This window comes from Anolis sagrei, chromosome 4 (assembly GCF_037176765.1).
Source record: "Anolis sagrei isolate rAnoSag1 chromosome 4, rAnoSag1.mat, whole genome shotgun sequence".
Classification (NCBI taxonomy): domain Eukaryota; kingdom Metazoa; phylum Chordata; class Lepidosauria; order Squamata; family Dactyloidae; genus Anolis; species Anolis sagrei.
This window is the reverse complement of record NC_090024.1, coordinates 188081292-188096399: the sequence shown is the minus strand read 5'-3', so window position 1 is coordinate 188096399 and position 15108 is coordinate 188081292.

Genomic DNA, 15108 nt, shown 5'->3' with positions numbered 1-15108 from the left:
AAAATGCAGCAACGGTATTCTCCTAGTAAGAATATCTCCTCACAGCATGTAGAGATTCAGAACTGTTTTCCCAGGCCACCTTCTGCCCTAAGGCAAGATTTTCTGTGTTTTTTCTGTTGAACCTTGTATACTTGTTTGGGTTACACATGGATGTTGATCATCTAACTGGTTGCTAACCTAGGCTGTGGGCTGCCTGGAGGGTTTCTTAATGAAGGATTGCAGCAGTTTCTCCCAGTTTAAGGGGGAAAGTGGGAAGAGGCTACATGCTTTTACACAAAATATTCCTCTGCATGAAGGTTGTTTGGCTCAAGTTCAGGTTTTTGTTTGCACTGAAGGCAATGAGTCACAATAAAGGAGAACAGAAACTTTGATGGGTTGTTGTAGATATATAAACCCATTTTCCTACTTCCAACAGACCTCACTACCTCTGAGGATGCTTGCCATAGATGCAGGCGAAACGTCAGGAGAAAATGACTCTAGAACATGGCCATATAGCCCGGAAAAACCTACAACAACCCAGTGATTCTGGCCATGAAAGCCTTCGACAGAAACTTTGATGTTTCTCATCATGTGTCAGAACCTGGATAGCAGTCTGAGCAGCTACACTGCTTACTTGGGAACCTTTCACGCAATTAAAGTACTATGATTTCACTTTAATGTCCATGATTCCATCCTATGAAATCCTGATATTTTCAATTCTGGGGAAGTGAATACTTAAATTTCTCAGCCAGAGAGCTCTAGTGTTGGCCTCACAACATTCAGTCAGTTGCTCTCCTGCCTCATTTCTTGATCCTAGACAATCTTTGATACTGTCCTATTTTCTACATATTTAAAGAAGCAGTAACAGAGAACTGGGCTTTTCTACTGATTTGTTTAACCACTTCATTTTTACTCTCACATACATTAGAATGAGCAGCTTGTTGGCTGATGTAATCTGGAAGCTCAGCATACAACATCACCTAGTTTCCTATACTTTGTCTGTGTCGCTGTGCTGGTTTCAGGCCATTAATTTCTCCCATTGCCAGTATTCTTCTTAGAATGTCCTTGGTGGGTCATCATGCATCTTTTTCCTGATTGCTCAGTAATAGCTGCATTTCACCATTGTTCCTTACAGAATGTATTTAGTTTTCAGGGCCAGGTAGAAAATGCTGTTCCCAACAGGGTTCCAAATAACATCATTATTGTGCTCAACAATTCTCGCCCCCTCCTCATTCCCAAAACCTTGTTTGGAGAAACTGACACAGATAAAATGGTACAAGTGGGTCTGGATAGTTTGTTTTCCCCCAAAGCCTGATAAGATTTACAAAGATGAATAGTGCTGTTATAATGCTGCTGTGCAAAAGTAATAGGTGGCACTGCAATTTTTTTAAGAGTCCCTCAGGAAACGGGGCACCAAAGCAATCCTCTGGGAAAATAAACAGCACTCTAAAAGCCAGTTGCCACTGCAGAAAAAGGAATACCAAAAAAACTTTGGTCCAACACTCAACCCTCACCCATTTCATTTATATTTGATCAAACTAATCAGACATGCAGTGACAGAACATCAGGAGGACTGTATGACTACCATCCCACACTAGAATATTTTCCCCACATTGTGTTAACTGTGCATCAGAGGTATCTGCAAACAAAGAATTTATATGAAAATTCAGCAGTAGCATACTGGCTTATGTTCATTTCCGACATATGGCAGCACTAAGATGAACCTATCTTGGCAAGATCTGCTTTCCCTGGAGGCTGAGAGAGTGTGACTTGCCCTTTCTCCCAAAGGGTCACCCAATGAGGGGATTCACCCCTGGTCTCCAAAAACACAGTCCAGTGCTTCAACCACTACAACTTGCTGATCTTCCTAATTGGTTAGGATCCCAAATATCTCAGATGTGGTCTATTCTACTACACTCGTCGAAGTGAAAGCTCATTTGTACCAATTTTGGTGTTTGCATTAAGTATCAAGTGATAGCAGTTGTGGTAACAATTGCATTCTGAAGAAAGGGGTTAGTTGTTATGAAGGTGATAAATACAGTTTGCCAGGCCAGGAGCAGCCTCTGAAATGATAGTAACAAAATTTGATTATAACCTAAGGACTGAGAATTATTTTCTTGTTCTTTACATGTAAATCAGCATGTAGGGTGATGGAGCTATATAAATTGATGATGATGATGATGATGATGACGACTACGACGATGATGATGATGATTATGATGATAGAAGATGGTCTCTGGTGATATCACAGAGTAAGTTCTAGTGATGTAACTTAGCATAATACATTAAGCATCAACCTCAAGAGATGCCATTAAAATAAAAAAATAGAAACTTTTAACAAATGGGAAAATACTTCTCTTTTTTAAAAATCAAGTTTTCGAACTATTGTGCTGAACAGAAAGAATTTAACTTGAACACTTTCACAATGCTGTCTCTTAAGAACTTTGCTTTTAATCAGTTGCTTCCATTAACTAGTAACTTTCACAATCCACATTCTCCTCCCTCCCTCTCTCTCTTCCTCCCTTCCTGCCTGCCTTCTCTTTCTCTTTCTCTTTCCTCTTCTCCTCCAGGTTGTCTAATAATCACACTATAAACAAAACAACTGTAATTCTTTCTCAATAATGTTGCTAATTATCTCTTCAGGATTCTGCTACACCAACTAGTCCTTCCCACTGAGCCCTCAGTCTCCATGTCAAAAACATTGAGAATGGGAGAGGAAAGGGGAGGAGATGGCAAGGGCAAACATAACACCATATAAAAACATTTTTTTCAAGGCAGTTGTCTTGCCCTGGGATTCCGCTCCAAGCCTTAAGGACTAGGTCAGCAGGGACTGATCCTGTGACTCAGAATCGAGCCCTGAAGTCTGGGGACCCTACAGATCCCTTATTTGTCTCAGACAAGGAAGTGGGGGATAGGACTCCATTACACAACATGATGTGCTGATTAAACAGAGATCCACAGTATGCACAGTGATGTGACAAGCACCTGGGGGAGCAAATGCATCATTCTGTTTGATAAGAATTGCAAAATAAGCAGGAGGCTTGTTTATTGTTGCAAAAACAAGTTTTCTTTTGTTGTTGTTTTTAGAAAATCTAAAAAGCCACTTGTATTTCATTCGGCTAAGTTTTTTTTAAAAAAAAAAGGAATGCTAAAGATTTGCATCCAAAATGTCTAACATTCCAAGGGAAATAAAGATTTTGTTCCATTCAAAAGCTTCCTTTTAAAACAAAAAACAGAAGTCATCTTTTCCTCCTGAGAAAAGCATTTCCACCAGTGTCTTTTTTAAAGCCTCTGCACAAAAGCAACAAGAGAGGATTCTATCTTCACTTGATTTAATAGTCTTTGTGATTGTGTACTACTACGCGATCACGTTTATTTTCTAAGTAACTCTTGAAGGACTAAGCTGGTAGGTTTTTTTCAAAGAGGAAGTAACTGGGCTCCCTTTTTTTCCTCTCTACCTGGTAGCTGAGTGGCTTAGTTAATTAATGCCTGCAAGGCACTTGAGATTCTCTGATGAAAGGTGCTAATGATGTGTGAAATATTAATTACTGTTGTTAATAGTGGGCCAAAGTCTGAAGCTATTAATTAGTTCATCTGTGGGGAGGAGGAATCCACTGACTTGAGTGAGTCAAGAATCGCTGACATTTTCATGCCCACAAACTATTCTTTCACTAGTATTTCCAGCCTGGAAATTGGAAAGCAACAGCTTTAAGATATCCACAGCTTTAATACCATTTCACTTGACCTTTGATGAGAGCTCTCTTCTATTAAGCAATCTGATCTGCCTGGTTTCTCAAGCAGGCAATTCAGGCAGCCTCAATGCAAATATGTAAGTATTCGATACCTTTCATTTTTGCTTCTCAACGGGTGTAATTTTCAGAGGTGAAAAATGGAATTAAGTTCCTGATGTTTGTGATGAAAGGTCCCTCTGGAAACATGCTTTGAGCTACCTACAAATTCACAACATATCCTGTGATTTCAAGAGAGCAAATTAGGCACAAGTGTGTGAGGGGGAGGGGGGCGGGTTGGGGGAATGTCTCATATCAATTATCTTTGTAATCCCAATAATGCACAGAGGTGAGCATTTATACGCTCTTCAAGCTGATGGCAGCAATGCCCTCTCTTGCCCCATATGTCTTTAGTAATTATTTTTCCCACTAGTTGATCCCAAATATAGAATATTATCCCTGCTTTCTTAGAAAACAACAGCAATTCCAGCACATGGAACAAAGAAGCTGTAAGCCTATTTTGTACTAAACTCTTGGCCAACCCTGGATTGTAACATCCATTGATTGCACCAAATGGGCTCTTCCTAAAGATGTGCTCCAAATGAAAATTTATTGAGAAGCTTTAGGTATTTTCCCCCATGATTGATGTTGTTAGCCATCAGTTTGACAGTGGAGGTTTCTCATTGTAAGAATGAGAGACCTCCAAGAGTCCCAGTCATCAACTATCCTGCTAAGGTATCTCAAACTCAGCACTGTGGCTTCCTTTAATGACTCAATCCACATCTCTAATATGTGATCTTCTTCTTTTCCTATTGGCTTCCATTTTAGTAAACATTATAAGACCAGGCTGTGGCACAGCTAGTTAGCAGCCAGCTGCATTAAATCACTACTGATCGAGGGGTCATGAGTTCAAAGCCTGCCCAGGTCGGAGTAAGCTCCCGACCATTAATAGTCTAGGTTGCTGTTGACCTATGCAGCACGAAAGACAAATGCATCTGTCAAGTAGGAACTTTAGGTACTGCTTTATGCAGGGAGGCTAATTTAACTAACTTATGATGCCATAAAACCTTCCAGCAGCATGCAGAAGAATAAGGAAGTACTCCATCAAAGGACCCGGTGTCACAAGTGGACAGCAAAGCAGCAGCTCCCAACTGTGGCCAAAACTGAGCATACCCTCATGAAGCCTGGAAAAGCTGGAATGTTAAATTGCCTCTGTGTCTGTCTATGTATGTCCAAATAGCATTGAATGTTTGCCATGTATATGTGCATTGTGCCTTGTAATCCACCCTGAGTCCCCCGTGGGGTGAGAAGGGCAGAATATGAATACTGTAAATAAATAAATAAATAACTTATTCCAATGGGTCATATCATCTCATGATACATCCACAGTATCACAGCCTCTGCTAGAAAAACATGAAGAATGTTGCCCTCTTGAATTCCCTTTCAGTTCCATCAATGGCACTATTGTCTTAGATAAGCTATTCAGGTTTCAGATAGGAGAATAGCGCTATAGTAGATCCTGCTCCTATCAGGAAAGCCAGCCCCTGAAAAAGTGCTGGAAAAATGCTACTGAGCCACATGGAATCCTACAAGATTCCATCTTGTTTCCTTCATTGCTTTGCAACTTCAGTGAATCTACTAAGACAATTCAGAAGTCTTGAGTTGGGTGTCATCAGCCTGCCATTCTTTTTTTTTTTTTGTCTGATGAAAGTTCAATCCATAATCTATTCAGTAATGTAAAATAGAATTAACAAGTAAAAGGTCTCTTGTGACATGCTAGAGATGCTGACTTCTTGGTCAATTCTTATATTCATGTTTTTCTAGACTTTCTGATGAAGATAACACCACCTCTTGGTATGTCTCTTCAGCTGAAGGACTTTTTTTTTTGCTAAAGCTAAGGTACAGCATTACCCTGGATGTGGAGAGGACTAGAAAATGTTGCTACTAGACTGTACTGATTTTTTTTTTTTTGCATGTATCCAGGTTCTATATAGTCTCTCCTCACATCAACTATATACTAGTCTTTCTAAATTTCCAGAACAATTTTCAAGAGGGAGTCTTCCCCTACTTGTTATATTTACTTCGAGTTTCATGCCTTTTAATATCAGGTCTGAAATTGTTCCCTCTTAAGGCTGGACAGAATGGGGAAAACTTTTATTTCACAGTCAGCCATTTCTCTTCTCCTCTCTCTCTAACTCCAACTTCCACCAGGACATAAAAGATTACTGTTATTATTATTTGTACTATTCATAAGAATTGTAACTTCAGAAGTTACTTTTAATTAAAAATCACACAAAAAAACCTGCCTGTTCCTGTTGTGTTGCCCCTCACTACCGGAATTGCTTATGTTTGTGTGTTAGACTCTCTGCTGGCTGCAACTTTCTCTTCAAAAACATGAACAACTGTTTATGTTGTTCTTTTGACTCTACTGGTAGTCTTTTCCTTGTGTGTGTGGGGGGGGGGCACCCTTCTGTTATCTCTAAAAAGAAGCCTGAGCCCATCCCTCCACTCAAATTCCAAAAAAGTACAACTTATTTTTTAATAATAATAATAATATAATACAATACATAGCATATATTATATATTAATAAATGTATGAGGTATGGAGGCCGTTGTGCTGCTGGTGCTGGCTCAGGGTCAAGTGCCAGTGGCCAGGCTTCCAGGAGAGTCAGAGGGAGGGGGAGAGGATGTACTACAACGGCATCTTCTCATTCTCCAGAATCTCAATCACTGCAAACAGATCCTCCCATGAATAGGTGATTCCAAAATGTTGGTGCTCCAGAACACCTGAACCAGAATGCCTAGGGTTTCTGGGAGCTGAAATCCAAAGTTTGGCAACCACTGATATAGAGTAAGTCACAGGTGTTGCAGTAGTTCTAGCCCTTGAAGTTTCCAGATCAGTATGTCATGACTTCTTGATCAACCCAGACATCATAATAAAGTCCCAGCTCGAACTCTGAAATCTCCAGAGATGCAACATGTGTGGAATGCATGGCCACACAGAGACATCATTATGAGAGAGGTCAAAGGAGACAACTATTTTTATATCTCTCTGTCGATTAAGAGATTGTTCCTAAAACACTTGGGGAGAATGAAAACATATATCACCTGCAGCAGCCAGGGACAGGTAATAAAACAAAAATAAAAAGGGAATATAATTTATGAGGCAGAGTAAAAATATCCTAGTAAGTGGGTTATGAAGAAGAATTCATTCAGTATCTGACTCAGTGTATCTTTTTAAAATGATGAAGTATACTACCAACCTTCCTTATAGTCACAAAAACAAGCAAGGGAGTGTGTTTTCCCAACTCCCTAAAGACCCTTTTGATTCTAGGCTACTTTGACCACTGAAGCTTGGAAAGTAGAGACAAAAATAATTGCTCATTGCATATGCTTCCAATAGCCTTTCCTAAAATATGCTGCTTTGAAAGGAGAAATGTGCAGCTTTTACTCTATTCCTCCCGTTTTAGAGCACCCAAATATCGCGCCCACAGTCAATCATTCATTCTTCAGAAATTTCCTTGCACTTAAACAGCAATGATGAATGGTTCCCCTTTTCAAATGCAGTTAATTGTGTTAAAGGCTAACATGTTGGCTGTATGAACCCTTGCTTCACATTATTGCACTGACTGTCATTGTGACATTTATATGGTCACAAATTGAAGTTCTTGCACCACCAATCCACACCATTTAAAGAAATTTAAATTGCTTATCATTTCTAATTTCTTTTGTTATTGTTTTTTCTCAGGAAGGGTACCACATGCCCATTGCCAGGAGCCATCAAGGCTAGGAAGCAGAACATATTACTCTGTGTCCAGCTGCTCAGTGTGGTGGGTCTCCCAGGAACCCCTTCACAATGAATAAAATACTATGATTCCATTTTAACTGGCCCTTCCCAAACTGCAAATCCCAGGTGCCCATAGAAGAGAAACGTGCCAGTTAAATGTGAATTAAAGTACTATAATTGTATAGCATGAAAGAGTCCCAGGACCAATTTGGAGTATTTTCCTGAACAGTAACATACTGGCAGTTTCTGTATTGGCCATAACCATTTGGGCTCCCCATTGTTCCCTACTAGGTAGGAAGACCTTATAAAGGGGATTTTTGTTTGGCCTGGGCAACTGTTATGATCCAGAGCAGGCATAGAGGGAATCTTATTGACAGGGTGGGCAAAGAGACACAGAGAGATCAAATTTGGTTTTAAACACTATTCATGTAACATTTATTATCAATAACATAACATCTATAAGTATCAAGAGCTCCCAATCACACTCACAATCATTCATTATCATACTGTAGGAGCCCTCGATGGTGCAGTGGGTTACACCCTTGTGCTGACATGACTGAAGACCGACAGGTCGCAGGTTTGAATCCGGGGAGAGCTCCCTCTGTCAGCTCCAGCTCTCTATACAGGGACATGGGAGAAGCCTCCCACAAGGATGATAAAACATCAAAAACATCCAGGCATTCCCTGGGCAATTGGCAGATGGCCAATTCTCTCACACCAGAAGCAACTTGCAGTTTCTTAAGTCACTCCTGATACAGAAAAAAAAATCATCATATTTACAAGTCTCCCTGAAGAGTTAATCAGTCTTTTCAAGGTCAGATGTCCCATTGCTGTGGGTCAGGAGATGTGATCAGAGTTGGAAATCCCCAGGTTCTTATAGCCTGTTATCATGTTTGCAAAAACGTATTGTTATGTCACAACCTTGTCCAAGCTAGATAACCCAGGAAACATTCCATTATTCGAGGATGTGTTTTGCCACATTCACATTTTTCTGATTTCCTTGTCTCAGTTGCCAAGTCCGGCTACAGAGATGCATTGTGAGAACTACATCTTTATTAATCCCTGTTTCATTTTTCTTCACAAGCAGTCTAGTCCATCACACAACAGTCTTTTTGCCACCACTGTATTTTGAGATTTTTGTCTCTACTTAGTCCTCTTATAGCATGTTTTACTCATAGCATATTCTGCCTACAAATATCATTTGGAAGCTCTAATGTGACCTAGAGCAATGCCACCCAAAACAGCAACGTTAGCTGAACATACAGTCTTAAGTCTTTGAAAATCCATTGTCTGTATATGGCTTTATATGCCAATATGACAACAGAAAATCCATTGTCTGAGAGGCAGCCAGGTTAATAACTGGGGTGGCATACAGGGAGCACACGACTCCCATGTTACATCAGCTCTACTGGTTGCCTGTTTGCTACTGGGCACAATTAAAAGTGCTGACTTTAGCCAATAAAGCCCTAAATGGCCCTGGCCCAGTTTACCTGTGTGAATGCATCTGCCTTTACGAACCACCACAAAGACTAAGATCTTCTGATGTTGGTCTTTGTGGTGGTTCGTAAAGGCAGATGCATTCTGGGGAGGCCGTGGTCTCAGTCCCACCACCCTCACAGGTGTGTTTGGCGGGAATAAGAGAGAGGGCCTTCTCAGTAATTGCCCCCTGGCTATGGAACTCCCTTCCTAGCAATATTAGATCAGCCTCCTCCCTCCTGTCCTTCAGAAGGATGTTGAAGACCTGGCTGTGGGACCAAGTCTTTGGGGCAGTGCAATGAGGCAATAATAGAATGGTGTCATGAGATGGGTTTTAAGCAACTGATTTTAAAGTGGATATAAGTGATTTTAATGTTTATGTATATGTTTTATATCCCGGCATTGAATGTTTGCCGTATATATGTTGTGCTCCACCCTGAACCCCCTGCGGGGTGAGAAGCATGGAATATAAATGTTTCAAATCTATATAAATAAAAATGTAATGTTCGTTTGTAGGATTAACAGAACTCAAAAACCACTTGACGAATTGACACCAAATTTGGACACAAGACACCTAACAACCCAATGTATGTCCTTCACTAAAAAAATATATTTTGTCATTTGGGAGTTGTAGTTGCTGGGATTTATAGTTCACCTACAATCAAAGAGCATTCTGAACCCCACCAACGATGGAATTGAACCAAACTTGGCACACAGTTCTCCCATGACCAACAGTAAACACTGGAAGGTTTGGTGGGCAGTGTCCTTTGGTTTTGGAGTTGTAGTTCCCCTACATCCAGAGAGCACTATGGACTCAAACAGTGGTGGAGCTGGACCAAACACTGCACAAATACTCAATATGCCCAAATGTGAACACTGGTGGAGTTTGGGGAAAATAGAATCTTGACATTTGGGAGTTGTACTTGCTGGGATTTATAGTTCACCTACAATCACAAAGCATTCTGAACCCCACCAACTATAGAATTGGGCCAAACATCCCGCACAGAACCCCCATGTAGGCCACAGCAACGCGTGGCAGGGGACGGCTAGTAAATAAATAAATAAATACCCTACATGATAGATCACTGTCTCCTTAAAATAAGGATGTGGAAGCGAGAATTGTATATAGAATAGTGTGTGGGGGGGCGGGGGGATGAAACAAGTTTATCCCTTATTTATTTTTATTTAACTTATATTCCACCTTTTTCCTTACACAGAACCCTATGAAGTTAGAATATAATATCAGTAGGTGGTGAGAGCATGGAGGTCTGACTTGAAGAGGTTTCTGGTTACATTTTTACCCTGCCTCCATTCTTTTTAAGATGTGAAAATGGCTCTGCTCCTCATTTTATCCTTACAACAACCTCACAGTAAATAGGCCATGCTTAAAGATCAACTGGCCCAAGCTCAGTCAATATGTTTATGACCAAAATGAGATCAGATAACTTCATATCATTGTTATTTGGGGCCTTCTATTTGAACAAAACAATATGGGAAGTAACTCCTTCTCTTAGTTTCGCTCTTTGGAGAAGAAGACAAGCACAAATATGAACTGCTGCCAGAATTACACCCAAGTGCCTGGATCCAAAGGGGGGAAACATTATACTCAACATCCTGCTGTGGGAGTGGAGGAACTAATGTCTTCATCAAGGAAGTAGAGCAGAAGGTTACACTTCGTGCTCACTCTCTCTGTGCAGACAAAAGATGATCTTAATAATTCACTGTCATCCATTTTCATGGCCCAGCAAGTCCCCTGACCTGGGCAAGGTGAGAAACAAAAAGGCAACTACCTATCAAGCAGCAATTTTGCAGAAAACTGCAGAAGGGATCAATCCTCTTAGTTGCCGTTGTCAATGTTGGCCCGCAGTGACAAATTATTTTGCTAATATTCAGTGTTATCCCTTTAATTTCCTATCTTCTTTTCCCACAAATGAGTAAACATCCTGTTTGTCATTGATTTGTTTTTGAATATATATTGTATTAACATAGTATTTTGTAATGTATTTTGTGCCTCTTACAAATAAAAATGACACTCATTCACTCAGTACTTTTTTTTTTTGTAATATTGGTATATAGCTGTACATTTTCAGGGTGTCCACATACCCACATATACTCATACAATAAAGCTGACATATACCTGCCAAATCTAAGGATAAAGCTTTCCCCAACCTATTATGAAAGCTAAAGACAAGAAGGATGCTTAATATCCTTCATCACTATCTTGTTTGTTGTATGTCTTCAAATCATTGTTCTAGTTCACTTAAGTAGATTTCCATGGCCAAGCAGGGATTTAAATCTGGTCTCCAGAGTCAAAGCCTAATATTCAAACCATTATAGCATGCTGGCTCCCTTGCTCCCATCACCACATTCTAAACACACTAAAATCAAAATATTTAAAAGTTTCACACTGTCATGAAATATTACATTTAAGTTATTACTATTGCAGTACCATTATAACATTACATTCATGAGATAGCTATTTCCAATTCTGTGAGCAAAATCTGGACTTTATGTAGAAGTTAGTCATAACAAAGTTCTAACTTGCCCCTTGCTCTCATACTTGTTAAAAATTCTGCCATATCAGGACTGCCAAGCTGAAAGCATAATAACATGCATTGCACAAGTGGATGTGTTGTCTACCTTCTGCGTCCTTCAGGTCAATAGTCTGCTGCACCAATTCCTGAAAAGTACTCAAACTTCAACAGCAAAACATATTGTAACAGCCAGCCTTCCCTTCTGATTGTAATCAATAACAACACAATTCACAATACAGCCTTCACCATAGCAATATATGTGATTTACAAATGCTGCAATTCTGTAACCACAACCCTTGGACAAAGCAGTATAGAGTTGTACTATTGCATTCTTAGATTGGGACACTGTCCTACTGAAGCCATATAATTGCACTCGCTATTTGGCAACAAAATGACACTGCTGGTTCCTGTTCAGCTTGTAGTCTACTAAGACCCCTAAATCATCTGCATGACATCTCTTCAGATATTTAAATATGGCTATCATATCACACCAGTCTTCTCTTCTCTGAGCCAAAGAGCATTAGAATTGCTGTCCAACAGCATTTAGATTAGAGGATGGCATGATTCTGATGTAATCTCAATCAATCTGCACAAGATTATAGTTCTACAAGGTTGTTGGAACAATAAAACAAAGTGGGGAAAGGGGAGTGTACAGTTCCTTGGAGAAAGGGGAGTGTACTGTTTGGGAGCTTCAACCATTCAAGGTTCAGATGTAAGTATACCTGTATGATAGCTGTGTTTGCAACATTCGCAGTTTTAGATATAGACTTTTACCTTCCTCATTCATTGTGTGTGTGTGTGTGTGTGTGTGTGTGTGTGTGTGTAGTCCTGGGATCTTAAAATATGTGATGAAGCCTTCCAAACATCTCCAATAAACATATATCTGTACTTCATCAAATCTGTTTATTTTTTTATTCTCTAAACCTTACAATTCACATAATTGAAAGAAAAAAGCAACTATTATGTCCTTGTTCTTTGCCCTTGGCACACTGGAAACAACTGTACAAGGATAACTTTAACTTATAGGAGGAAATTAAAATCAGATAAGAGGCCAGGTCCCTACTTGCTACTCTGTGGAGTTTGATCTTTCACCACAAATTCATATTAGAGAGGAGATTATGAGATCTCATCTTATTGCTTGTAACAAAGCACTGCAAAGGTCAGGAGCTGCCTAACACAGAGAAGTTGATCTGTATGTGCCTCTGGGATGCTTCTAGATTGACTTACTGCAAAGCCTTGTTTGCCAAAACAGCTGGAAATTTGACAGTATTTGCTAGTCTCTTTGGAATATAAGAAAAGTCAACAGATTTGCCAAACACTTGGATTCCATGATTGGTTCTTTTACTGGGTTTATTCGTAGGCGTAGAGGAATCTAGCCATGTCACAGGTCTCCCACATCTTACTAAAAAGTGAAACTGTAGAGAAACTTTAATTAGAACCCTTTCTTTAAGTTTAGTTGTTTCCCAAAAGCCTATCAGAATAAAATTAATATTTTCCTGTGGACAGAAGGACTGCAAGCATGGAGCCACTCTACTTTCCCAGAAGGGAATCCCAAAGTTTAGGAGAGCCATTGAGGAAGCCCTGCTCTATATCCCAACCAGACCTGTCTGCGAGGACAGTGAAAAAGAGCATCTTTCTAATCTCTAATGATCACAACAATAGTTAGAATATAATTTAATTTTGTAAATGTCATGAATGTTGTAATGGTGTGCCAACAAACTGAAGATGATTCCTGCTAAGATTGAAACATGGTAGTTCTTATGTCTGACAGATGGGTAAACTACCTGTCCTAGATGGAATTAAACTCTCCTGGAGTACTTCTAGTCCAAGTTTTGCCACTGGAAGCCTGAGTGGCCCTTGGCTTAGAATCATAAATTCATAGAGTGGGAAGAGACCTCATGGACCATTCAATCCAACCCCCTGCCAAGAAGCAGGAAAATTGTATTCTAAGCACTCCCAACAGATGGCCATCCAGCCTCTGTATGAAAGCTTCCAAAGAAGGAGCTTCCACCACAATCCGGGGCACAGAGTTCCACTGCTGAACAGCTCTCAGTTCTTCCTTATGTTCTCATGGAATCTCCTTTCTTGTAGTTTGAAGCCATTGTTCCGCATCCTAGTCTTCAGGGAAGCAGAAAACAAGCTTGTTCCCTCCTCCCTATGACTTCCTCTCACATATTTATATATGGCTCTCATGTCTCCTCTCAGCCTTCTCTTCTTCAGGCTAAACATGCCCAGGTCTTTAAGCCGCTCCTCATAGGGCTTGTTCTCCAGACCCTTGATCATTTTAGTCACCCTCCTCTGGACACATTCCAGCTTGTCAATATGTCACTACAATTATGGTGCCCAAAATTGGACACAATATTCTAGATGTTTTCCACTATTCTAAGGGTCCTGCAATATGGAAAACAGTGACACACCAGCAAAGGGATGTTACAGTAAATATTTTCATCCAAACAAAGTGAAATTCTCAGCTGCTCCTACTTATGAATATAGCTTGAAAACATTACTTTTGAATGATAATCCCCAAAACCCAAGTGAGCATTCTGGAATTTGTAGTCTAAAAGTTTAACTTTTCCAAAGTCTTCTAATTAATTGCTAACTGCCTTGCATAATATATATGAAAGCACATAAGCAGTGTTTACACAAGCAATAATACATGGAACCCATCAAAAAAGCTGAAATGCTGGCAAAAGTGAACCGTTCAGGCACTAATATTTGTTGTACATTTTTCTTGCTAAATTATATTTTAGGAATTTTTTTGAAATGTCATCATATTGTTTTGACTGTGATAAATATGAAATGTCAAAATATTCAGACTGAACACTGTTGTCTTGATGTTGGGGCATTTCAATGTGTTTCTTGTGACATTTTAGAACATTTATCAATGCCAGTTATGCTTCACTCAAAGTGGAAAATCTTTGTAGGAAAGTTTCTAATTAACTTCTTCAGATCAAAGGCTTAAAAGACTGGGGAGCAAGGTTGTATTCTTCAAAGAATTATAGGTGATACTAATTCACATAGTAATGTAAGAGGGAATAGCAAGTGGCACAAGATTTTTGGAAGATATACCCACATTAGCCTTGCAATTGGCTATGCCAGAGCTGGACTTCATCCAATACTCCAAAGTCCTTTACATTGCATCTCCCAGCATTCCTCATCATTTGATATGCTGTCTAGGGATGCTGGGACTTGTAGTTCAACAACATTTGAAGGACCACATCTTCCCATCCTTACTATAAATACTTTCCTGGAAGTCATATTAAATTTGGTTGAACTACCTTCTGGGTAGCTAAGTATAGAATAAGGCTTTTAAATATATACCAGGTCTAGCCTACTTACCATCTAGCCATAGCAGACAAGGAGCTTTCTAAGGGCCCTTCCATACAGCCATATAATACAGAATATCATGGCAGATGATCCAGTTCAATGTGAGTTTTATACAGCTGTTATGAACCCAAAGAGGTTCCTGTTCTTTGTGCAGAGTGTATAAGGAATAGTAAGCTGTGTGGAAGGGACCTAAGTTTTAGTCAGATCATGAGACTTTTTGTTGCCTTGTTCAGCTTCTCATGGAAGAGGCAGTTCTCTCTGTCTGTCTGTGTGCCTG